Here is an 11,872-nt window from a genome sequence, read left to right on the forward strand (position 1 = left end):
ATCCATTCAACAAAATGGCAAGGAATAAGGAAGGTCGATTGGAACTGATTAAAATAAGGTACTTAATTACGTTAATGTTAGTAATATTTACATTTGCGTAAGTTATATCAAATGTTGGAAATACATGTAAGACGTGGTATTTTTAAACGCGACGACACCTGTCCAAAAATGTTCGGTTGACTCTGAGATCAGTACTCAGTATGCAAATTAGGGATACCTTATTGACCCGCGGGCTTCTTGCCAAGCATGTGCCATGACACCTGGGTGCCAAACGAGCTGGAACAAAAATCTGCCTGAGGACAGGATGCCTGTGTTTCGTCCCTTATCTGTCAAAGTACGCTGCACCTCTCGCCATATAAACATAACATCCGAAGTCACCACGAAACTCACTTTCAAAATTTTGTAGAGATTTTCGACCATACAGGTCAAACTAATAATGTTGGCGTACGAAAATACAATCAACGTCCTCGCGTCGGAGATGGAATTCATTTACTACTAGGTTCACAATATGACGTCGTGAGGCCTAACAGTATAAAAGTGTGAGCGTCAATGCCCTACCTAACTTACAAATGTAAGCTGACAATGGCCTCAAATGTCATAATACCATAGCGCGGTAGGTAAGGTGAGTTTTTTTAAGCCAGGTAAAAGTCAACATCATCAGTCTTAAATCTTGCAAATCAGGGTTTTATTATTTGCAATTGTCATAATGTATGAATGAGAAAATGCGAGAATTTCTATCTGAAGTCTAATGTATAAAATTGGGTAACTCTACCTTTGGAATACATATTTCTTATAGCAGTCAGTATGCAAATTAAGAGGTCCTTGTTAACAATGGCGGTCTGTCTGCAGAAATGTCGCCATGACACCCGAGCGCCAAACAAGCTGGAAGGAAATTCTGCCTGAGGACAGGATATCTGTTTTTTTGCGGGTCCTGTGAAACTTACAAGAATGCTTTAAATTGTACCATACAACTCGCACGTCGCATTCGAACTCTTCTGGCCTGTTTATCTGTACAAAAGGTACATGACTTCTAAAGCGATCCTACATGTATACGATACATCGCCAACTGATAAAGTGAAAATTTTTTTGTTGTTTTAAATAAAAATTTTATCGACATGCTGAAAAACATTTTTTGGCACTAAATTACCCCCCTCCCCCAAACACGATTCTCGAGACAACCGTTACAGTCATTTCGATCAAACACATTTCGAGTTCTAGAAAATGTGGGAACTTCGCAGCCCATATTTGACCACTGTGACCCGATGGGGGTCGGATCGCCCGAAGGCCGGAGGGAGATCTAACGCCCGGGAGGTCTGTGGTTAATCGGGGTTGGCATGTATCAATTACTGTGGTTAGAACATGCCCCTTGAACAATCGGAGAGGGCAGAGAAGGTCGTGTGAACGATGGAAATACCCTGCCCAACAATAGAGGATACAACATCAATAAGAAAACTGTCAAATTAAGACCATAGACAATGGGCAGGTGTAATTACAACCACCAACATCGCGTCACGCTTGTGACCGTGGGAAATATTAAACTAGCTTTAGCCACAGACCTTGTGGCCACATAAATATAATGTACGGAGTCTCATTCTTGTTTCAAACCTCAGGCTTTCCCTGGGAATTTAATTAAAGTCTGAAGCGTGCCGTCGTAATTCCAAGCAGAGCATTCAGGGGAGGCAAAAATGTCACAATTTTTAGCACAAATATGACAAATCTCTACCATAAGGCTCACGCAGGTTCAATGATAAGAAAATGTATAAGGGTGATTTTGTCTGAACTTTTTAACAAGCGGACAAAACATGCTACCGGGTTAAGTATGGCGATGTAGCCTCCCGGGAAATAGCAAAGCAATGAATAACCGTTACAATACTTTATATTTTCTCTATCCTTTTACATGTCAAACGTTGTTGAGTTACGATATGGTATAGACCATTAACGTAGTCTAACCATTAACGTAGTCGTGAGTCTAAAATGTGTTACATTCTAAAATGTGTATTAACTTGTATCTTTGTTGGGTGCTGACTACATCGGAGTTGTTACCGTGCTTTCAAAAGCACCCTTGTTCAAAACCTGACATACACGATCTCATGGAACTCCTGTGACTATCAAGTTTCAATCTTTGACAAAAAGGATTGAACGTAACAAGAAGCATCGACGTCTCAACCGGGAGCAGGGGAGGATATGACAAGCTTTGCAGTGGGGCTCCTTGGGTGGGGTGGGGAAAATGCAATCAGGTACGGTGAGACACCCAACTAACGTTTCTGCAATAGAGTTTTTAAAAGGTTGGGAGGCATAAGTTGCAGTAAACCTTCATGAAAACCAGCAGGTCATAAAATTTCCAGCTTTAAATTTAGCGAACACACCAAGAATTCCGGATCAGTCACCTCAAAAAGTTTTCGACTCTATGACAAAGTTGTCGTTGAAAATTTTTGGCAATAGAAAACATTCACGGGTTTCTTATACTAGCATCGTGTTCATATACCTACATGTACTTATATATTACGTATCATGGGGATAGCAAAAATCGGCTTTGTGAACCTGTAAATGACAGTTATATAGTATTATAAGATACAAGTTTCTCACAATGTCCGCAAACCTGTATTGAATCGCCTTTATCTTGAGCTGACGTGATGCTGTAGTCAGAAAGAAAAATGTTTAGGCAAACATCGTTTAAACATCGTTTATTTGCTACGTATATTGCTCAAACTCCAATTTTAGAATATTTTTTAACGACTAGGAATGAAACCCCCCAAAAAATCTAAGGATTTTTGTTTTAATTTCTGATTTTAGCTATAGTTTTTGTCGACTTACTATTGAAAACAGCATTTTCACATTTTTGTACTTAATTACCCATAATTAAAAACTGAGGCAATTTAAAAAAAAAATCCTTAAAACACGATTCTCGGGACAACCTTAACAGTCATTTTAGCCGCGAATGAGGTTGTTCAAATTACCCAGATCGAACACGATCGAACACAGTTCCGGTTGTCTAAACTGTGGGAACTTTGCAGCCCAGATTTGACCACTTTGACCCTATGAGGGTCGGATCGCCAGAGGCAGGAGGAAGATGCAACACATGGGAGGTTTATGCACGGGTGAAATCAAAACATGCGCCTTGCACAATGGGAGAGGGCAGAAAAGGTCGTGTGAACGATGGAAAAGTATCCTACCCAACAATAGAGAAAACAATTATCAATATGAAACCTGTCAAAATTAGATCATGGACAATGGGCAGGTATAATTACAGCCACCAACATCGCGTCAAGGTTGTGACCGTGGGAAACATTATACTAGCTTTAGCCACCGACCTTGTGGCGAAACAGTGTATTGAAGCCTATAATTCCATAAAAAGGTCTAACAAAAAGCCACCAAATTCTGCACATTAATATAATGTACAGGGTCTTATTCTTAGGCCATGTTGATTTGATTATATGGATGACATCCGCGCGCGCATGAATTTTCGACCGTTTCCCAAAAAAAAAAAGTTTTCAACCATACTGTAAATCGTACAAAACAGTTGCAAAATGAGCAAAATATACCATGAGTAACAAACAAAAAATAATAAAAAGTAGAGGTCGGAGATCTCATGTCTTCGTCAGAGGTACATCGTTCTAGAGAAATTAACATGCGTATTCTTCACTCTTTTTAATAATCAATTTGGTCTAAAGAACAAAAGAATCTCTGTACTATTTTTAAGGTACAGAACACCCTGAAACGGTTTGCCGCAGATTATACAGATGCGTCGTCACCCGTGTTAGCCCCCCCCCCTTACGTTATTTGAGTTTGGACTGTTACTGGAAAAAAAAACGTTCAAGAAATTCTTACTGTGTTGAAAGTGTCACGACAGCGCCGCAAAATATAATAAGAGAAGATGTTATAAAGGAAAGAATCAGAACAGGGTGACTACTGCTGTTTTGTTAATTTGTCTTTATGACAAATAGAAGACTTGTTTCTTGTGTTCTTTGTGTCCTAACATTTGTACTTCTACAGTTAGTATATTCCAAATCTAGGCATCTCGTTTTTCGGCCCTTCGTGTTTTTTATTGCGCGCTTGCCTTAAATTTAAGGTAATTAGATTTAAGGTCTCCAGTGGACGTCATCCATAGCAATTACTTGGTGTGGCCGTAGAAAATAACCTGACACATGTCCAACCTATCCTCCCCCTGCTGAAGTTATAGTACAATCCCTCAATGTAACGTCATTTGATCCCATCCCATTATGGGGTTCCCGGCTATATCCAGCTGTCGGCTGTCTCCAAGCAGATGTAGGTGGGGGATTTCTAAACACAAAAGGTCCAATTACGGGGACATAACGACCTCCACGACTCTCACCTTTGAACTCAATCTTGGAGACCACGACAGTAACATGCCTATCAAATTTCATTAACTTCCATCCTCACATACAAAAGTTATCCTGCTCACAAGAAAAATTAACAAAATGCCCCCTGTAGTCACAACGAAACCCCCCACGAAGCTCAGTAACGAACTTAACCTTGGTCCCGACAATAGTAAGCACCACACCAAGAACTATAATCAACATTTTACAGATACTTGAGTTATCTTGCTAACAAGCCACAAACACAAAAGGTGCACTAACGTGACGCACGGACCCCCCCACGAAGCCGAAACTTGTACTTGACTTTGGCCTTAACAGCGGTAATCTGCCTGCCAAAAATCATGGACGTCGAATCATGCCTTCCAGAGTTATATCGCAAAATCCGCAGTTCCCCACACTCCGGCGAGACAATTTCATAGTCCTTCTGACGAAGACAACTATACCAATGTCGTAGAATGCCAAAATCAAACGAAAAAAGACGAAATTGTAAAGAAATGAACTTGAAGACTAGATTATTCGCCAAACCATACTTTGTGCCATTTGCTCAACCCTCATGACCACGTAGATTTCATAATGAAAATAACTTTTTTATTTTGCAAAACTTTTTTTTTTTATTCGCACGCGCGCATCAGTTTTGGGGCTCCCGGAGGATGTCATCCATATAATCAAATCAACATGGCCTTACATTTGTTTCAAACTTCAGGCTTTTCCTGTGAACCTAATTAAAGTCTGAAGCGTGGCGTTGTAATCTTAAGCAGGACATTCAGGGGAGGCCAAAATGTCACAATTCTTCGCACAAATGTGACAAATCTCTAGAATACGCGTATGGCTGCCGTATGCGCAATGTTTAGAAAAAGTGTAAAAGGGGGACTTTGTCTGAACTTTGTAACAGGAAGACATAACCTGCTACCGAGATAAGTATGTCAATGTATCCTGCTGGACCATAGCAAATCAGAACAAGCAGTGAATAACCGTTACAATACTTAAATATTTTCATATATCATTTTACGTCAGAGTTGTCGCCGTGCTTTCAAAACCACCCTTGTTCAAAACCTGACAAATATGATCTTAATATGGAACTCCTGTGAGTATCAAGTCTCAATCTCAGACAAAAAGGTTTTTAACGTGACAAACAGCGTCGACGTCTCAAACAGGAGCGGGGAGGATATGACAAGCTTTGCAGTGGGGCACCTTGGGTGGGGTGGGGAAAATGCAATCAGGTACGGTGCGACACTCAGCTATTGTTTCTGCTATAGATTTTTAAAAAGGTTGGGAGGCATAAGTTGCAGTAAACCTTCATGAAAACCGACTGGTCATAAAATTTCCAGCTTTAAATTTAGCGAACACACCAAGATCAGTCACGCCAAGAAGTTTTCGAATCTATGGCAAAGTTGTCGTGGAAATTTTTAGCAATAGAAAACATTCTTATATTAGTATCACGTTCATATACTTACATGTACTTATATATTACGTATTATGGGGATAGCAAAAATCAGCTTTCTGAAACTGTAAAATGACAGTTATATAGTATTATAAGGTACAAGTTTCTCAAAATGTCCGCAGACCTGTATCGAATTGCCTTTATCTTGAACTGAAGTGACACTGTAGTTGAGGTATTACCCTTACTTTTTCATACATATCCTAAACATCTCTGGCGTATGTTATTCCCTTAGTAGGTGGTGGGAAATATCTTGATTGACAGTATAGTAGAAATCTTAAAATGTATGGAAATTGGTATGAATGTCATGCTATTTTTACGCTAAAAATCCTTTTCGAAAACGTGTATATCGATTTTTTATGGTAACTATCAGGCGAGATACCGAATGTGGCGAACCATGTATTATTCCTACATCTGCTTCTACCCATTTTCTTGACATTAAATATTTTTCCCGCCGAAGAACAATGTGTGTCGTTTGATGATTCGTTTGTTGACAAGTGATTCGTTTGTTTACAATTTGGCAGGTGTCGTGGCGTCAGTAAGAGTCAGCCAAAGTCATGTTTTTAGGCAAACATCGTTTAAGATTGGCTGCGTATATTGTTAAAATATTGTTTTTCGACTACTACGAATAAAACAAAAAAAATTATGTTAGTATTTTTGTTTTAGTTTCTGGTTTAAGCTAGTTTTTGTCGCCATACTTTTGAAATCAGCATATTTTCAAACTTTTCGCACTGAATTACCCATAAAAACACGGTTCTCGTGACAACCGTAACAGTCATTTTAAGCAGTGAATGAGGTATTGCAAATTGCCCAGATCAAACACGATCGAACATATTTCGGGTTCTAGAACATGAGGGAACTTTACAGTCCAGATTTGACCACCGTAACCCGATGGGGGTCTGATCGCCCGAAGGCCGGAGGAAGATCCAACGCACGGGAGGTCTTCATTTAAAAGCGGTTGGCATGTATCAATTACTGTGGTTAGAACATGCGCCTTACACAATGGGAGAGGGCAGAAAAGGTCGTGTGAACGATGGAAAAATACCCTGCCCAACAATAGAGGATACAACCATCAATATGAAACCTGTCAAATTAAGACCATAGACAATGGGCAGGTGTAATTACAACCACCAACATCGCGTCGCGCTTGTGACCGTGGGAAACATGAAACTATCATCAGCCACCAATCGTAAGGCTCAAAAGAAAGTGTAAACATCTAACATATGTTAGACATGTACAGTTGGAATACATAACGTATTTTAATCCTATAATCTAAAAAAAGTATCACAAAAAGCCATTAAGGTTTCCACAGAAATGTAATGTACGCAGATCTTTCTTACGTTTGTTTCAAATCGAAGGCTTTCCCCGTGAAATTGCAAAAGTCTAAAGCGTGCCGTCGTAATCCATAGCAGGGCAATTATCTGCACGCTTCTCTCTGCGTAGTTTTGAATGAATCAAAATATCGGACGGGACGTTGTCGTCTGTGTAAACAATATGTACGCCCTGGTGGCAGGTAAAAGAAACAGTGTTCTGACCTGTGCTGGTTGTACTATTTCTAACATCGAAATGTCCTTCGGCAGGAGACTGTCCTGGTCTACTTATAGTTCGTGTGGGATGTAGTTACTCTGAGGTTTCTTTGTCGTCCTTCGTCTTCTTGTCTCCGAACTTCTTGCGGCGGCAGGTCACGTCCGGATGGCGGAACCGTTGTCCTTTTTCTGCGCGAAACAGTGACCGCAATACTGTTCGAAACGGCACGCGGTCGACGTGCACTCGTTCTTCCGAAACCCGCTGGCGTAAACCGCTGGCGTTGGTCGTCGACTGGGGGAAAGTCGTCACGGCGGTGGCGTTCTTTAGCTTGCTGGCATCCCGCTCGAAGTAGTACTCCTTAATGTCTACCCAGTCTTCCACTCCGTGGGGACACGCAGGGCGCGGGTGACGGCGGCGTGGTGAAACGCCCTGACAACGGGCCAGCGATACCGGGTCAGCCGGTGGCACGTGTAATGTAGCACGGCTAAACGGTCCCTGGCCTCCCAGGCTGGCAAGGCTGGAGAGAGAAGCAGCCGCATGCACCCACTCAGAAATTCTTCTGCCGAGAGGTCGTCATATTTTTTGCCGTTCACCGAGTCACAACTGAACACAAGGTGTTCCGGGTAGAGCGCGGAGGACTTCGTCTTACCTGTAGACTTGGCTGACGTGGTCTGAAAACTTTTGGTTCACCTTGGCGAGAAGCCTGGCGTCCCACCGAAGGGTGTCCATGGTGACGTCTCCAGGGCCCAGTTGTTACTGCTGATCCATGTTGCCCCGCGTCCGTCTTCGGCGGGACATCCGGGCAGGGACCGGGTGGGGGAAGTGCAGCCGACGGGTCGTGGAGTGCCGTAGTCCCGGAGGCAGGCGGACCAGCTGCCGGGGGAAGCAGAGCTGCAATTTCTTCTTGAATGATTCCACCTCTCTTCGGAGCTCAGCCTGTTGAATGGCTGCCTCCAGTTCTTCTGTCCTTTTCTGGAGGTGTGAGCAAAGCAGAGGAGGAGGTCGAGAAATCTGCCAGGCCGAGACCTTTGCAGTCTTTCCCGGCCTGACCAGCCTTGTGAGAAGACAGATGGTCACCGCAGTTGGCACAACGGCGCATTTTCTTGGGTGTAAGTGGCATGGAGAAGCAGTAGAAATGAGAAGATGGCCTGTCAATCGACTTGTGAAGGACGAACTGATTGTGTGACTTGCCCCTGAGAGCGCGGAGACAGACTGAAGCCACGCGGCGACCGTGAGGGGCGGGAGACCCGGCAGCTAATTACCCGCTCTGATCCCCGGGTGGTTCCACAGATCCACATTCAGGGAGGCAAAACTGCCCCAATTTTTCGCACAAATGTAAAAAATCTCTTCAATACGGCTCACGAACGTGCATTGTTTAGAAAAAAGTATAAGGGTGAGGTTGTCTAAACTTTTCAACAGGTTGACATAACATGCTACCCAGTCAAATGTGGCAATGTAGCCTACCAGGCCATAACAAAGCAGAAAAAGCAATTGATAACAGTTACGACACTTTACATTTTCTCTACCATCTTACCTTTCAACTTGTCAAACGTTGTAAGGTTAAAATAACGTATAGACCGAGAACTTAGTGTAAAATGTGATCTACTAAGTTTACTTGCACCATTTTTGGCGCTTACTACATCGGAGCTTATTCAAAAACTTCACGACAAAAAAGAACAAACCTGTCCTCATTAAACTTCTGTGGGTATTACGTCTTAATCATTGACAAAGGGGTTTTGAACGTGACAAGAAGCATGGACGGAAGGACAAGCTTTGCGTTGGGGCGGGGAAAATGCAATTTCTTCCACAGTACGGTGCGACAAAAATTCTACAACAGCTAAACTTTCAACAGAGTTTTATAGAACGTGGTCTCGGCCTTAGTTGCAATAAAACTTCAAGAAAACAGACTAGTCAAGAAATTTTCGAACTTTAAATTTAGCGGTCACACCAAGAATTCCTGATCGGGTCACCCCAAAAAGTTTCGAATCCCACAAAAAGTTGTCGTTGGAACTTTCTATATAATAGTATTATAGTAAAGTAAGGTGCCAAAAGTTTTTATATTTCCTTGGATAGAACTAGTTAGTTGTTAGTTACAAACATTGCAGATGTAACAAAATAGAAAGAAAGACAGAGACTTACTGGTTCTGTAATGTTGGTGAAGTGAAGTCAGTTTGTGTCAGCTCGCTTTACTCTCGGTTATATATACTATACTATTTTAAGCTTGGCGTAAACGTCATTCAAATCAACGATTGTGATTGGTCCTATGTCGTGGCGTGATACTGCACAAAACGCCAACTTGGTTTCCTTGTTAAAAACTCCTGAGCCGTGTAGATCCCTAACAGAACGGTTGTCCACCTTTGTGATAATGATAATAGGTTTATTGCAAATTACATTACAGCAATAATAATAGTTTCTTTTCATCCCTCCTAGTCTTATGCAGTTATGTTCCATTTTGTAAGATGCGTTTTTAGCTGAAATTGACACAGCTATCATCCGAATTCGGCGTGGGGTAATTGACCGACAAGCAAAAATGTTTGCAATAACATGTTGTTGTAACATCCAATATAGTTTATAGTAATAAACTATAATCATATAGTAAAGGGAGGTATCGTTTTACGTAGCTCTGTGTGACTGTATATGTATGTTTGCGTGTGTGTGTGTGTGTGTTTGTGTGCGTGCGTGCGTGCGTGCGTGCGCGCGCACGAATTAAGAGCTCCTTAATGGTATGTAATAATATCTAGGTATGTCTGTGGATATAGAAGACCAAGGTCAAAAGTAGTCCTCCTAGTAGATGTCCCTCCTGTTGTGTTATTACCCCAGCATGACCTTTAAAAGTGTTTGAGCAACATTAAGCTGTTAACAACACATGTACGTGCATAAAGGAGTTTGGGAAAGCAAGCAGTTTAACTGCAATAAACAGTCTTACGTCTATAATACTGTTGAAAATGCTGTGTTAGGAAAGACCTAGAAAAAAGTCAACTTCCATCAGTCATTTTAGAAATGCATTGTGGCAGTACCTGCCTACCTGCAATGCAGTACGACGAAAATGTTGCGACCTATCCGTAGCTCTATTGGTGTAATGATTTTTTTTAAATATCTTTAAGCGTGCCGCTCCCTGTTAAAAGTTCTCAGCCTAAAGAAGTTTTAGACTATTTAAATATGCTAGTTTGATGTTTCCCACGGACTCAATTTTGACAGACTCAATGATGATGGCTGTTTCCTTGATGTGCAGGATATTTCTATCTTTCACACGACCTTTTCTGCCCTCTCCCACCGTTAAGGTGCACTGAAGGGAGAGGCGATTGAATCTAAGGTCGTCCCTCACAAGTCACTGACCTTAGAAACAATTGCAGAATATTAATTTAAAATAAAATCTGCAAATTGACAACAAATCATCAAATAAAGCATCAGCTATAGTTTATTTAGTCGTTAGACCACGCCAGTCTGGCGCTGCTCTCATCCACCAGGTGCAAAACAACTACTGTTGGAGTCTAGTACATGTAGTAAAGGTTTAAAGTCAGGGTTTTCTTCCCCAAGATGGACTGCCTTCAGGGGCTAATTATGCTAGTGTAATGTTTCCCACGGACTCAATTTTGATACTGATGGCTGTTTCCTCTATTATTTTGCAGGGTATTTTTATCTTTCACACGACCTTTTCTGCCCTCTCCCACCGTTAAGGTGCACTGAAGGGAGAGGCGATTAAATCGAAGGTCGTCCCTCACAAGTCACTGACTTTAGAAACAATTGAAGAATATTTATTTAAAATAAAATCTCAAATCGACAACAAATCATCAAATAAAGCATAAGCTATAATATAGCAATGAGGACACATTACAAAAGTATCTGTTGTCTCAGCCTGTACTTGAAGCCTGTATATAAACACAATTAAGTCATTCACAATGTAAACGATGGCAGAGGATGTTTAATAGTCACTGTACCGAGTAGTTTTGCATCCACAATACTGCGAAAATGTTGTGGTGTTAAGTAACAGGAAAAGACAACTTCCTGTGGCTATTTTAAATAAGCATAGACTGGACTAGTTTAACATTACGGTGTCCTGAAGAAGACGAAAAAGTTACGACCTATCAGGGACTATTCATAAACAACCACTCTGTGGATGGCAGAAAAGGACTCTACATTATTACAAAATACTCATAGGATACCGTATCTATGAATCTGTTGTACCCTTTCAACGCTTCCCAGTGTATTGTACGTTTAAATGCTTTGTTTCCATACAAGATAGGTATGATTGCGCTCGAGTTCCTCCCGACCATTACACAGTTGTTTTTGCCCCTTCCGCACGTGTGACGTCAAGGATTTTTGCAAAGGATGTCGGGTTTTTGCTTTATCCTGGCTTTCCAGCTGCTCAAAAATAAATTCAATAAATGATGCGCGATGTTAAATTAAGATTTTAAAAACGCACAACAACTTTTGGTTTTGGACTGACTGCAATTTTAATTTCTTATATGCTGCGGCAAAATTGAGAAAGTTTGTATAGATCGCATATGTTTTTGACGCTTAGTAGCAACATTGTTTTGTTTGGCAACTTATTTAAACAGTCATTTTAGAG

This window comes from Branchiostoma belcheri, unplaced genomic scaffold (assembly GCF_001625305.1).
Source record: "Branchiostoma belcheri isolate BF01 breed outbred unplaced genomic scaffold, Haploidv18h27 scaffold435, whole genome shotgun sequence".
NCBI lineage: Eukaryota > Metazoa > Chordata > Leptocardii > Amphioxiformes > Branchiostomatidae > Branchiostoma > Branchiostoma belcheri.